This window comes from Chenopodium quinoa, unplaced genomic scaffold, assembly GCF_001683475.1.
Source record: "Chenopodium quinoa cultivar QQ74 unplaced genomic scaffold, ASM168347v1, whole genome shotgun sequence".
NCBI lineage: Eukaryota > Viridiplantae > Streptophyta > Magnoliopsida > Caryophyllales > Amaranthaceae > Chenopodium > Chenopodium quinoa.
This window is the reverse complement of record NW_018743047.1, coordinates 1,573,758-1,589,081: the sequence shown is the minus strand read 5'-3', so window position 1 is coordinate 1,589,081 and position 15,324 is coordinate 1,573,758. Positions and strand designations below refer to the sequence as shown.

The 15,324-nt window shown below is 36.0% G+C and overlaps 1 long non-coding RNA gene across 1 annotated transcript; it reads right to left on the bottom strand.

The window, feature by feature from the left end:
* Positions 1 to 1,565: 1,565 nt before the first annotated feature.
* LOC110730684 lies at positions 1,566 to 5,233 on the bottom strand. The gene is made up of 2 exons (XR_002513131.1): positions 4,582 to 5,233; positions 1,566 to 4,479 (listed from the first exon to the last, which is right to left on the bottom strand). It is a non-coding gene; the product is annotated as an uncharacterized LOC110730684 (long non-coding RNA).
* Between the last annotated feature and the right edge of the window lie 10,091 nt (positions 5,234 to 15,324).

Here is a 15,324-nt window from a genome sequence, read left to right as displayed (position 1 = left end):
TGCTAGGGTTTGTTATTAATTTTGTTAGTATCATGCCTAGGATCTTGCTATTATTATGCTTTAACATGATCATGATTATTTTTATAATTGTTATAAAACTTATAATAATTGTTATTATTATTATTATGATGATTTGCTTGATTATAATGTTGCTTTACATTTATTGTTATTGCTTGATCACGCCTTTTATGCATGTTTAAAGGGAATTTTGTACTTGTAATCACGCTTAATAAGATAATTAATAATCTTGTTTAGGGTTAATATGATTATAATTCAAGTGATCGCCAATAATAGTTTTATTTGTGCATTAATATTCAACCAACATAGATAAACAGGTTTAGGGGTTAATCCTATTGATTGCTTGTTAGTCAGAAGGCGCACATGAATACGATCAGAATAAAGTAGAGGCCTATTATTAGGGCAGGTTCAATCTCTTTTAGGTTGGATTTGTACCTTCATCCCCGAACCCTATTTGGTTCAAGACCTATTGGAGTTGACGATCTCTTGGATCATTAAGGGTGTAACCTTCACCTCGTAAACGGTTTATAAGTTCCTAAAACTTGTTGGCGACTTTTTTGCTCTATCTTCTTTCCCTTATGACGCCACCGTACTTTAGTGTATGATCACAGTGGGGTTCAAGCTAGGGGATTAACGCTTGAAATATTCCCCACATGTCCCTACAGGAATTCTCCAAAAGTGCTGAAAAATTAAGACCAATTGGGCTTTGTAATGTAACTTATAAAATTATTTTCAAATGCATCACTAACCGGTTAAGAAGAGTTATTAACGTTCTAGTTAGCCAATTTCAAAATGCTTTCATTCCGGGTCGTGCAATCTCTGACAATACTTTTAGCCCATGAATTATTGGAAAACATAAGGAAAACAAAGAAAGAAAGGTGTGAGAAGCAAATTGGCAATGAAAGAAGATATGAGCAAGGCATATGATAGGTTGTCGTACACCTGTCAAAAATAAATTCTTAACAAAACCAACTAACAATGTAGTAGGGTAAGTAGGGTCGAATCCACAAAGAGATGGCTATTTAATCTAACCTTTAAGAATTTGGTGAAACTAAACTATGTCACGAAATTGGAATAAAAAATATAGTCTAAATTAAAAGAGGGATAAAATAATTAATTAAAAAACCTAGGGTTATGGTTCACCATGTTTATAGTTCTAAATCTATCAAATATCAATAACAATTCAATCAATCAATTATCTAGAGCCATTGCTAAGCCTACGGTCGGGTCTTAACGCTCTTAATTCAACATATGCAGTACGGTCGCTAACATAATCAAAATTGCTAATTGTAGGGAAGCCTCTAAAAGTAAGATTTTCGATTCAAACTCTTATTAACAATAATTAATCAAACAATTGATCAGGTTGCAAGATTAACAATAAAACACTATCAATTAGAGAAATCAGTAATCAAAATATCAATAATATCAAAGAAGATTCATAGTCTAAACATGGATTCCCAAACCCTAGCTAGAAATAAACTACTCAAGCATGAAATAAATAAATAAAACTAGATCTAAGAAATAAAACATAATTAAAAGCAAGAATATAGAAATAAAATACCTCAATGAATTAAAATAGTAAACCCAAGAATCATCCATGGAAGAATCCATGGAGATGCCATGAAAAACTAGGGTTCGAGAGAAAACTACAACGAACGTAAAATAAAAAGTATAAAAAGGCATAAGGGAAAAAAATAATCCCTTGAGTATTTATATTATCCTAAAACTAATCTAAAGATAAATAAATAAATATAAAATCAGAAAAATAGCAATTACAATAGTCGTGATATGATTGGTCGATTGAAAGAGTTATAATCGATGTAGGATTTCTCATCGCTTGCGCGCACACCCCACCCATCGGGCGATGGGTGGCCGATGGTCGGAACGACACTCGACCATCGGGCGATGGAAAACCATCGCCCCAACCAGCAGCTCACGCTCGAGCGTACATCACGTCCATCGCCCGATGACTGGGCGATGGGTTGGCAGCTTCGTAGGCTTGACTTCAAAGGGCTGTATCTCGCGTTCTAGGAACTGTATAGGGTCTTGCGACCTTTCAATGGAAATCTCTTCAAGTCTAGTTTTCAACGCAATTTGAATCACCTCAATCCGATCTGTAGAACTCAAGTTATGATCAAAAGAGTGAATAAGAGCCAGTTTTACCACTTTGTAAAACATTGTTTAACTTCGTTTCTAACTCAAATTCAATTCCGAAAAGTGCATAACGATCATTGTGGATGCTATTTTCATTTCTCATGCATAAAATCCTCATAGTCAACATCCACGAACATGAGATCTTCGATTAATAAGCTCAATTCATCAACTTTTCATCCTTTCATTGACCGATTCTTCCAAAACCACTTCGAAAGCGTCCAAATAGTTATAGAAACTACCTGAAACATTAAGAAAAACACAAACGAAGCGTAATAGAGCACAAAAAGGACAACTTATGCAATTGCGGCCTAAAAAACAATAAAAGACTCAAAAAAACAATTATAAAACTAGCATAATTGTGCCTATAAACTCTATATAAATGTGATTTATCAGCATACAATAGAATTAAGTGGGACTTCCTTGAAAAAATATGAATTAAAGTGGGGCTGCCTGAGTTGATGATCAAAACTATCATGAACTGCGTAACTACTGTCTCCTTTATAGTTTTAATTAATGGAAATAAGCAGGAAGCTTTCACTCCAAAGTGTGGTCGTATACAGGAGGATCCCTTGTCTCCTTACCTATTTATTCTATGTATGGAAGGGCTTATGGGGTTAATTCAAGAAGAGGAGAGGAAAGGAAACATCACAGGGGTGTGAGTTTCTTAAAGAGCCCTAAAGATCACACATTTGTTATTCGCAGATGATTCAGCCTTTTTTATACAGGGGAACGAGAAATGTGTTAAGGCCTTGGGTGATGTTTTAAATACTTACTGCAGAGCTTCTAGTCAAGTTATCAATGAGGACAAATCTATTCTTTTATACAACCCTAACATCAACACTGATGATAAGGATAAATTCAGTAATTTACTCAGGGTTAGAGTGAGTGATAAATTTGGAGTCTACTTTGGTATTCCTGCAAATTTTGGTTCCTCAAAAAAAAGAAATCTTTGGAAGTGTTGTGGATAGAGTTAATGAGCGGCTTAATGCGGGGAACTCTCTCTTCCTTTCATCTGCAGGAAGATTAACTTTGATAAACTCAGTGCTTTCAAATTTAGGTACCTACATTTTCTCAGTTTTCAAGTGCCCTTTTAATTTATTAAAATATATTAACAGCATTGTTGCTAAATTTTGATGGGTGGGCAATAGAAGTAGGAAGGGTGTTTATTAGAAAAATTGGAGGATTCTAACCATGCCAAAAGAGTTAAGAGGTTTAGGAATCAAGCATGCTCGGGTTGTCAACCAAGCCTTATTGGCTAAGCAGGGATGGCGTATTCTAAACGATAAAGATTCCCTTTTAAGTAAGGTGTTTACTGCAAAACATGGAATAAGTGATGACTCTTAGTTTGATGAATCCTGGAATAGAAAGGCTGGAACTCGGGGTTGGGATGTCATAGAATAGGGATTACAAGTTCTTTATAAAGGTTGCTTTTGGCAAAACTAAAATTCACCATCCTTGGATCAACTGATAATCGCCTTCCTAGAATTCTGAGGAGCTCTTCTCCAATGATAGAGTATGCACTATCTGTCATAAGAGAATAGGGAGAGTGGGATGTTAACCTGACTTGTGCAACCACTGTTTTGCGGAAGAAACAACTGCTAACATAGATTAGATAACACCCATGGAGAAAGGTTTCGATGATGTGCTAGTATGAAAAGGGGAGAAAAATGCTAATTATACGGTGAGGAGTGGTTATGCTACGATTTTAGGAAGCAGAAGTAACGGAAATGTGATCGAAAATCAAATTTGGAGCAACCTAAACAAAAACCGAATTTGGAGGAAGTTCTGGAAATAGGATAACTCACCAAGGCAAAAAATTTTGTTATGGAAAATTTTCAATAATGCCTTACCTAAAGGAAGTGAAAGATTGAAAAGGGACCTAGGAGAGGATCATAACTGTCAATTATGTAAATCTAAGGATAGCTCACAGGGGGGAAATTGGAAACCTTAAATCACATTTTCCGAGATTGTGAGTTTGCAAGTCTCATCTGGAGGAGCAGTAAACTAGGAATTAATGTTGATAATCACGAGAATATTCCAATTGCAGATTGGATTATCAATTAACAAAACTTTCTATGTAGCAAAATTAAGGAAATTAGCAAAATACAACCACTTTTCATGGGTATTTTAGAAGGAATCTGGGAAGCAAGAAATAAGCAAATTTTCCAAAATTCAGACCCAAATCCTTATAGCACACTAAAGAAATTAGAGTACCTAGCTAGCAAATTACAATACGGCCCAATATATCACCAAGATCGCGAAATTTGCACTGACTTGGAGCAAGAGGTACCACCGGGTTTTGAATATCTACATCAAATAAATAAAGAACGCGTAAATGGAGGGAAATATGCTCTTATAACAGGGATGGGTGAGTGTACATGAAAGTGCTGAAATCCAAACAAAAATTACCAAGTCAAGGGATGGACGGAAGCTTGGGCGGTGGTTTCTCAAAAATTGCAGGGGAGATCGCCATGGAAGACGAAGTCAGCCTCAACAATGGAAAAAAAAAGAAGCTGACGAACTGATGGTGCTGCTGAACAGCATTGAGTATGCCTCATCCTCGAAGATCCTGCACATTAAGATACAGGTCAAGAACCATGTTATTGTGAGATGGCTTAGGGAGAGATGACAAGATCTAACAAAGCAAGGATGATAATTATTAGGATTAGCAAGTTGCTTTTAAGTTTTCATTGTGTTACTTTAGTTTGGAACAGTGCTGGGAATTAATTTTCTTTTGTTTGCTGTAAAAAAAAAATTCCTTTGTTTCTAACTCAAATTCAATTCCGAAAAGTGCATATCGATCCTTGTAGATGCTATATTCATTTCCCATGCATAATATCATTAGAGACAACATCCATGAGTATAAATCCCTCCCTTAATGAACTAGATCCATCGATTTCCATTCAAATATCATCTAAATTATCTCCAAACACTTCAAAAGCGTCCAAATGACTATGAAATCACCTGAAACATTAAGAAAAACACAAATGGAGCATAATAGAGTGATAAATGATGACTTATGCAAATATGACCCTAAAATTGACAAAAAAGACTAAGAAAAAGGTATAAAAACTAACATAAACGTGCCTAAGAACCCTATATAAATATGATTTATCTGTAACAGAGGTGTAACATGTCTATCAAAATGAGGAAATAGAGAACTGGTGAAAAATTTTATATACACTCGGGTGCAAAGTGACTTTAGATTATTTTAGGTTATTTTGTGGTCATTTGATGAATACATGAGCAATAATTATCAAAATATGTGAAATATACCCTGAGTGCACCTTGCACCCAATTGTGTTGTACATAACAAACTTTAGGGAAATAGTGAACCCTAAAGTAGAATTTATAGAAACCATCAATTTAATTTAAGAAAATTTTGACATTTGCTACCAGCAAAAACACCTCAATTCAAATTTGCTACTGTTTTTTTAAAAATTAATTTACTTTGCTACTACCTAAATCAGACTTTGTTAAAATTAACTACCACATGACTAATTCTATTATTGTAGCCGTTAGTGGGGTCCACTCTAACAACTACTTAACTAATTTCCCCCATTTAAACTCATTTCTTCATTCTTTGATCTGAATCTTTGCTCACCATAATTTTTCTCAGCAAAATTTTATCAAACAAAAACACACTTTCATTCAAGAAAACTAGTGTGAATTCGTTGAGTGTGGTAATTGGATTTTCTGGGTTGATTTGCGAAAGGAATTTTTAGCAGAAAAAGGGTAAGTTGTTTGTTCAATTGGAACAAATTTGCAACGTAATGTTCAATTAACTTAGCAATTAGTAATGTAATTAGTGTATAGGAATGATGTATTGGCTATAATCTAACTTAAATAGGAGTAATTTATAGTTAAATCCAAGAACATAATTTAAGGTTCTTGAGGTAAATTGAAATTGGGGGTTTTTCTTTAGGTGGGATAATCATTAAATTGAGACTGTTGATTTGTTATAATATTATTAATTGTTAAAATCATTCATTAATAAGGTCCATACGTAGGGAATTAAGTCTTTGATTAGCTGTTCACCCTCTAAAAGCAAGAAATGTGAGTGTGGCATTCCCATGGCAAGGCTCACCTCATGGACAAGAGAGAATCCTTCCATAAAGTTCTTGACTAGCAAGTTTTTTTTACCCCAAAACAGAAACCAAGGGTTGTAGTGTTTTGAGTGGGTGGACGAAGAAGATGGGACTAATTGGAAAAAGGAGTGATCAATCAACTGCTATTGGACAAAAAACTCATGAAGTGTGAGATCAGCTTACTGCAAAGAGAAGTTAAAGACCTTACTGGACAAAGAAGGTGCTTGTTACTGAGAATGACAATCTGAAAGTGAAGGAAAATCTCTAAGTGCAGACATGAAGAGATACAATAGGGAAGGAAAACAAATTAGTGTTGGGGTTGGGTTTGTTGTGATTACTGCCACATTTTGTGTTCTGTTGATTGTTTGGGGTTGGGTTTATTGTGATTATCGCCACATGTTGTGTTGTGATGATGGTAGGAATGTTAGTTATGCTTAAATAAGTTAATTATGTTAGTACAACTTACATAAGTGTAGGGTAGTTACTGTTAGTGTGCTCAAATAAGTTGGATGTATGAACTTGTAAGAATTTCAAATATGAATGAAAAATTCATATATATGAGCCTTTATGAGACAATAAAAAAATTTGATACCCATTGCAATGTTAATTGTAGCCTTACAAAAACTACTTGAATTCAAATACTCTTAAAGTTCAAAATCAATCAACAAAAAGCTTAAATGGGTAGAAACTGTCACTAAAACAGATCAGTCAAACTACCTTTTTTGCCTTTTGCCTGCTTCTTTGGATGAATTGTTGTTGTAGTAGATGCTTAAGACTGTTGGTTGCACCCATTGGGAACCTTAATCTTGATGTTGTTGCTGTTGTTCTAGAGGGAAAGACCTATTACCTATACTCCAAGGTCCAGCACCAGTTACAGTCTGTGTGAATAAAAAAAAAAAACTATCAGCATCTACCAAACACATATAGACCTTGAAAAAGGGTCATTTGGGTTGGGAATGGTTTGGGTCATTTCGGTTCGGGTCGGGTTAAGTTCGGGTCAAAAAGTTATCGGGTCAAGTTTGGGTCGGGTCGGGTCATTTCGGGTTTTGAATTGATTTTGGGTCAACTGATAATCGGGTCGGGTTGCGGGTTAACATTTTGGGTTGAGTTTGGGTCAGGTCAAGTTTATGTCGGGTCAGTTTGGGTCGGGCCAATCTTCGGGTCCAATTTTCAGGTCAACTTCGGGTCGGGTCATATTTAGGTCGATGCATTGGGTTAAATTCAACTATATATATATATTTTTAAAATATTTTTTGATGAGAAAATCACGATATTTAATAAGGCTACTTTTTTCATGGAATACAATAAATGTTTGACTTTAGATTATTTTGTAATTTCATTTGGTATTGAACATTATGTTTGGTACGCACTATTATTGTACTTATTTTTTTTCTAGACTTGTGAGAATTGTGTCTTTTATTCCGGGCTGTAGTAAATTTTTTAGATCTTATGTACAAACTCCGTAGAATAGTCGTTATATTTCAATCTTTTTACGATTTTTTAATAACTTATAAAGATAAAAGGTCGAAAAAATCGCGAAAAATATTGTTCAAAATATGTAAATTACTTACACTGTTACACATTACAAGTTAATAAAAAAATTAAGTCGGTTTCATTGTGGTTTTTTTATATTTCGATTTGCTCTGGTAAAATCTTTAGCTTAAATAGATTCTTGTTATTTAAGGTATAAGATAATTTTGGTTCGGTTCACTTTGGGTTTCAATTCTATTTGGGTCAATTAATTCAAGTTAAAGGTCGGGTCACTTTAGGTATCGGGTCACTTTGGGTCAGGTCATTTCGGGTCTTAGGTCAACTTCGGGTCGGGTCATCTCGGGTCGGGATGTTTTCGGTCGGGTTATTTTGGGTTTAGGGTTAAGGTCGGGTCCATTCCACTTTGGGTTGGGTATGGATCAGGTCGGGTTGATTCGAGTTTTGGGTCGATTTCGGGTCATTGTTTTCAGGTCTATTTCGGGTCATGGGTCGGGTCAGGTCATTGGGTCAGATTCAGAACTGCCAAGTCTAAAAACATATAGAACACTCAAATAAATAAGGAAAAAACTAAGGCTTACATTTCTCAAAGCCCTTCTACCTTTTTTCTCCTTTGTTCCTACAACTATAGAGTGTTAAGGACATGTTTGATTGAACTTTTTGGCTTTGAATTTAGTGGTGCTTTCATGGGCTCATTTCCACAAGTCTTAGCATAATGATTAAGTTGTCAACACTTCTTGCACCTTTTCTACAGCTTTTTTGTTTAGGTTGGAGTCCTTGTTGTCCTATGCTCTCTCTCCCTTTTCCAGCTTCCTCTTCTTTGATTTAGGCCTTCCTGGCATAACCCTTACTGGAGATGGTAGTGGTTGCCCAAGGTCTATCATCTCCCAATGCTTTGGGCCTGGCATAGGCTTTATATCATCCTCATAGGCTAGCATATATGTTGCCCTACTATAATACCCATCCACATAGCACTAGTAGAAAATACTAAATGGCAAGCAGTTCAAACCCCCTAATGGGAAGCAGTTTGAACCGCATGCGCTTAGGGGGCTAGCCATTGGCCTTTCAAATGGAAAGCGATTCAAAACTGCTTGCCATTTTTAGTGGTAGGGCTAAAACTGCCAAACCGCTGCCCATTATGGCTATAAAAAATAAAAAATAAATATTTTTTATTATTTCACTTAAATTGATACACAAAAAAAAAAACAAACATTATTATTTCATTGATTAATTGTTGTAATATTACATTTTCATCAAAAAATAATTAAAAAAAAAGTTATAACCAGCCCTTCTCCAACATACACCACACCTACCAATCCAACTACCACCACAACAATCACCTCAATCAACCACCACCAATTGCAGCGGCAGTCGCAACATCAACAAAACAAAGCAGCATAAATTTTTTTTTTAAAATAAACCACGCATCATCAGCCATTTGGGGCTTGAAACTCTAGAATTGACGCCACCATCATAATCTAAAGCCAACGCCGCACCTGAAACATATTTTAAAAAAAATTTAAAAAAAAAGAAAAAGCTCAAAAAATTTACTAAATTATTGAAGCGGAATTGAAATTTGAAATAAATAAAATTGAAATTGAAGCAGAATTGTAATTTGAAATAAATAAAATTTACTCAAAAAATAAACTAATCGTTCAAAAATGCATATAGAAGTTGAAATTTTAAATAAATAAAACTAGATCTAAATCCTTACCTAAATTAATATTAGGTTTGAAAATGGTGGTGGTGATTTGTGGTTGTAGCGTCGGTAGTATATATTGTTGTTGGTGGTTGTCGCATGGGTGGGTTGCTCGGTTGTTGTTGCTCGGTGGGTTTCTTAGTTGTTATTGCTCGGTGGGTTGCTCGATGGTCGGTGGGTTGCTTGATGGTTGGTGGGTTGTTATTGTGGGTTGAAAACGTGAGGTCGTGAGAATGGAGATGAGAGATGAAAGAGAAGGAGATGAGAGAAGAAAGAGAAGGAGATGGAGAAAGGAAAGAGGACGTGAGAATGGAGGGGATAGAGGAGAGTGAAGTGAGGCGTGAGAATGGAGGGGAGGATAGAGATCGTGAGAAATAAGGGGGAAGGGGAGGAGAGATAGTGTGAGAAATAGATGGGATTTTCATTTTTTGGGGGGTTTTTTTAACAAATGGCAAGCAGTTCAAGGTTCAAATCGCTTGCCATTTACAATTTTGCAAGCGATTCACCTAATACCGCTTGCCATTTGCTTGTTTCAGTTTTTTTAGGTGTTTTTGGAAGCGGAATTCAATAACCGCTTGCCATTTAGGGCTGCCTATTTACTTTTTTCTACCAGTGTAGTCATCAGGGTCCACCCTATTTTCTAGACTACATGCAAATGCATGTACACATGGAAACCAAGTCAACTCCTAATGGTAGCAGGAGCATGTACTCAAGCTTAGGTCTGCCTAAACTTGATTCCCATTCAACTCAACCTCATACTAATCCCCCCTTGAAACCTGTACTATGCAATGTCTAGCAACTGGTTCCATTCTTAGCTTTAAAAGACTTTACTCACATAAGGCCTCTTACAATCTAAGCTAGTTTTTGAATTGCCTCCCATTTCTCACTATTTCTCTTTATCATATTCTTCCTCAACCATTCCATTTAAGTGAGTATGGGTTTATCCCTTGCATCCTTGATCACAGCATTAAATGTTTCACATAAATTATTCAAAAGCATGTTAGATTTGCAGAAGTCTGAAAATGCATCTAGAGCTACGTTGGCGTGATTCCTAACGAATACGTAGGCAACCTCACATCGAGGTGCGGCCACATTCATATTCACATTTATATTCATACCCATGCTTGATTGAGTCGAAGAATATCCAATGCTTACCCCAATCCATCTAAAGCTAGACTTGGGGGCTTGAACCCATATCATTTAGCCTACCTAGCCTAAAGAGTCATCATCTTTGACTCTTCTCACATATATTTCCATCACCATGACCTTTGCAGCCAGCCTTAGTATCACATTCACACACTTCACTCACACATCCATATCCATATCATCCTCCCTTTAAGAACCCTTTATCATGGAATCTTGTTTCAACACTGTGCATGTTTCACCATCTTTTAGGACAACATTCATTAGAAGAAACATTGTATAATTGCTTAGCTTTCTGAGCAATATTCATTGTTTCATGCATCAATGATTTGTAATCATACAAAGCATATCGTGCTTAGCTCCTTGACCTAAGCAACGTTCATTATGTAATAATCACTTCATCTATATACGTGCATAGCTTCCAGACCTAAGTGACGTTCAAGATCATTTCTTTACACCATATATGATGCTTAGCTCCATTACCTAAGTTCAATTCATTCATCTATCGTGTCACATGATGTAATTGTCCTTAGCCTCTTGGCCTAAGAACATGCATCATGCATACATTATTTTTAGGACAAGAAATTCAATCCATACGATTCATTTCGTCTTGCTCAAGGAGGAAGTTCAAAACTTCTTCCCTTTTCATTATTTTCTTTTGGGGAAGTTCAAAAACATTTTCAAAATTTGTATCGAGGGAAGTTCGAAAATAAAATTTCAGTTTTCACGTCTTTCTCGGGAGAGAGTCGGTACCCTCCACTCATCTCATGACAAAAATGACGGAATTTTTTTGCTTTTGCATTTTCGATTGCTTATGTCTGTGCACACACACTCAAACTATACGCACACAATCACAAGTCATACTCATGTCATGTCATGTTGTGTCAAGTCAAACTTGGTCAAGTCAGTTGATCAAGTCAATCATAGTCTATACGAGTCCCTTAGCAAATTTTATTTTCCAGGTCTCAATTACAGCCCACGTCCGGGGGCAAATGGACCATTTACAGCCCACGTCCGGGGATAAGCAGACCATCTACAGCCAACGTTCGGGGACAAGCGAACCATTTACAACCCACGTTCGGGGACAAGCGAACCATCTACAGCCCACGTCCGGGGACAAGCGGACCATCTACAGCCTACGTCCAGGGACAAGCGGACCATCTACATCCCACGTCCTGGGACAATCTGACCATCTACATCCCACGTCCGGGGAAAAGCGGACCAACTACAGCCCACGTTCGGGGACAAGCGAACCAATTACATCCCACGTTCGGGGACAATCAAACAACCATCATTTCACGACGCAAGGTTCTCGATACACAGAGACTTGCAATCTCATAATTTTTTCGACTTTCCTCAAGCATGGAAAGTATTATTCGGTGGATTTCTTCAAGTATAGAAAACTGCCAAAATCATCTGTCGATTTTCCTCAAGCATGGAAAGTATTATCCGGTGGATTTCTTCAAGCATAGAAAACCGCCAAATTCATATGTCAACTTTCCTCAAGCATGGAAAGTATCATCCGATAGATTTCTTGAAGCATAGAAAGCTACCAAACTCGTCAGTCGGCTTTCCTCAGGCATGGAAAGCATTTAAACAAACGTCATCCGGTGGATTCCTTCAAGCGTAGGAAACTACCAAACTAATTTGTCACCGATACACTGGTGTCAGATAAGCGTTCTATCCCTTTAATCTTTTATCTGTGGAATGAACATTTTTTGCAGGTTTCGGCGTATACAGAGTGATTTAGGATCGCAGAACGTCTTAAATCATTCTCCGTCCCTATCGACTACTTTGACTATCATTTTCAAAAATGACGTTTCTACAAACTCAGTCAAAGCGGGGGCTTCTGTAGACACCTAAAAATGTCTCCCCAAAACCAAACTCGATGATGAACAACCTTTCACCGCCGTTATCGGTCGGGTTTAGTATTTAATCTTTGGAGAGCTTAAATCCATATTCAAATCCATATTTACATGATAAACCAACCCAATTATTATCCCATTTCCCCATACCATAACTTATTTTCCTCTTTTCGTGCCTTTAAACCCAAAATAATTCATTTCGTGTCCTTTAAAATCATTTATTTCGTGTCCTTTATATAAAAACATTTAATCCAGTTTATTTTGGTATATAATCTGGGTCCAATGATTTAATAATTGGATGGGGCTTGAAAAAAGCTTTCCAACGATATATTATAAGCCCAAATCCGAGTTATAACGAATAAGTTATGGCCAAAATATTAAACTGAGTCCAAACCGAATCTAAGCCCACCTTACCTACGACCCAATGATCATGTGGAGGGTCTAAATTATTTAATCCCATTACTAAACCAATTAGGATTAATTGGAAGCTTTTATAAGTTTCTAAAATATCTTAATTATCCTTTTTGAAAAGATATGATTAAAGAGTTTGAAATTGAATAAAACTTTTCTTTTTTTGTAAGTCCTAATTCTATTCAAATTGAAAGACATTAAAAGATAGACATATATTATTTTCGTGCCTCATATTTTTTATCCAAATTTTATATTATTGGATAGCCCTTGAAATTATCTTTCCAATGATATATTATAATATCAATTCCGAGCTATAACGGAAAAGATATGAATAAAATGTCAAACTCTATCCAAAACTGACACCGTCTCACTATTTCGGCCATATCTTTTATTCTACAAAATATTAAAATCTGATTCCAATTGTTTTAAAAATTAGACTTTAAGAGCTTTCCAACGACATCTTATTTATCTTATTCCAATTTCTGGATCAAAAGATATAATAAAAACAAAAACCGCAAAAACTGCAGTCTGTCGAGTTTTATTCCGATTTAATTCGGATCTTATCTTGTTTTTTCGACCCTTCTTTTTTCTCTATAAATAGATGTCATATCTCCCCTTTTTCATTCATCAAGAAGATTGATCATCAAATCATTCTCTTCTCCTTATTTAGTCTAATTTCTAGCCTTCTTATTCTCTCACCATTCTTTCCTTAAGCACTCCAAGGAGTACATACTTAACCGAGGCTCCGTCATTAGACCAAGGCGTGAAAGGTGCAAATAACTGAGGGTTTGGACCAAATCAATTCTACTTTTAATTTAATTTTCATTTGATTTATATTTTTTATTGAAGTTACTAACAATTTATTCATGATGTAGCAATTCAAGGAAACGCGGAAAGTGATTAATTGGTTCACTTAATTACTCTTATTATTTTCTTATTGCTAGTATCATGATTAGGTTATTTTATATTTGATTTTACTAACGGTATTATTGTTAAATTGCTTCCAATATTGATGTTTATTCTATTGTTATTATGATCACCATATTGCATGTTTAAAGGGAATATGTAACTGAAAATCACGCCTAATAAGATAATTTGGACAAACGGTTTAGGTTCCTTTTTAATCTTGTTATTTAATTCAAGTGATCACAAATATTTTAGAATTATGTGTTGCATTAATATTCAACCAATTTAGCCTAATAATAGTTTGGAACAAATTGAATCTTTGTTTGTATGCCTTTAAGATCGCAGGAATCACTTTACACTATAAGAATCGAGTAGAGGCCAATACGGGCGAATGTGACTCCATGACTCACTTCGTACCATCATCCCCGATCCTCCTTTCGTGGTTCCGGACCATATGGAGTTAGTAATCTCATGGATTATGAATGGGGTGTAACCTTCAAGGGTGAATCGTTGTTGCCTATCGTTGTCCCTTTATTCGTGGTTGCCTTAAATGATCCGTGAATGGTTTACAAGTTCCTTAAAAACTTGTTGGCGGCTCCCTACTTCCCTTGTCCCTAATCTTATATGTCAATTCCCACTTTCTATGAGTGTCAAGCATATTCACACATGCTTTAACGTAGGCGCACTTCGAGCGACACCTACACTAATGCATTATCTTTTCTCATCTAAGGGAATCACTTGTTCAAATGCTTCCAGCAACCCCTACAAAAAAAAAAAAAAAAAAAAAAAAAAAAAAAAAACCTGAATAATTACATAGATTAAAAGATAGTAATATGTGTACTTTGTTAACAGGTTAGTTTAAAGTGTTCACCTTCTGTCTGTTTGACATGAATGTCAGGCCTAATCTACCACTGATATCCCCAGCTTCCTTTTTCACACACTGTAGGAACCGTTCCCATGTACTGTGTCTTTGTTTTCCACCTCTACAATAGACCAAGCAAAAGGGAATATCTGAATATTAATACCCATCTTTTCTAACTGCTACCAAGAATTGACCTAGATAGGCCCCTTTCAAATGGCATCCATCTAGCCCTATGAGAGGCCTGCAACCTTTGTTAAAACCAGCCTTCAAAGTAGTCAAACTGATGTATATCCTTAAGAACAGAGGAGGTTTAAGCTAAAGGTCCTTACATTCAATGTCTTTCACAAGCTGAACAAGCTTATCATCTTTGTGTTCAATAAATTTCTTGGATTTTTAACTTTGATCCTTGTACTCAAGACTATTTTGAAATTCCCCTAATATACCCTTTCCTTTTTGTCTAAACCATTCTTCATCTTCCTTTTCACTGTTGCCCAAATCTTCTTCACTAACCTCCCATGCAATCTCTAAGTCACTCACATCCAATGTAGAAGAGCCTGACCCTGATCCATATTCATCACCCCTAAACAGCTGCCTCTTAACCTTTGTTAATGCTTTTCTGTTCTCCCTAACCTTCCCCTTGTCACTCACACCAGATACACCCTTCCCTTTTTAACTCACACCACATACACC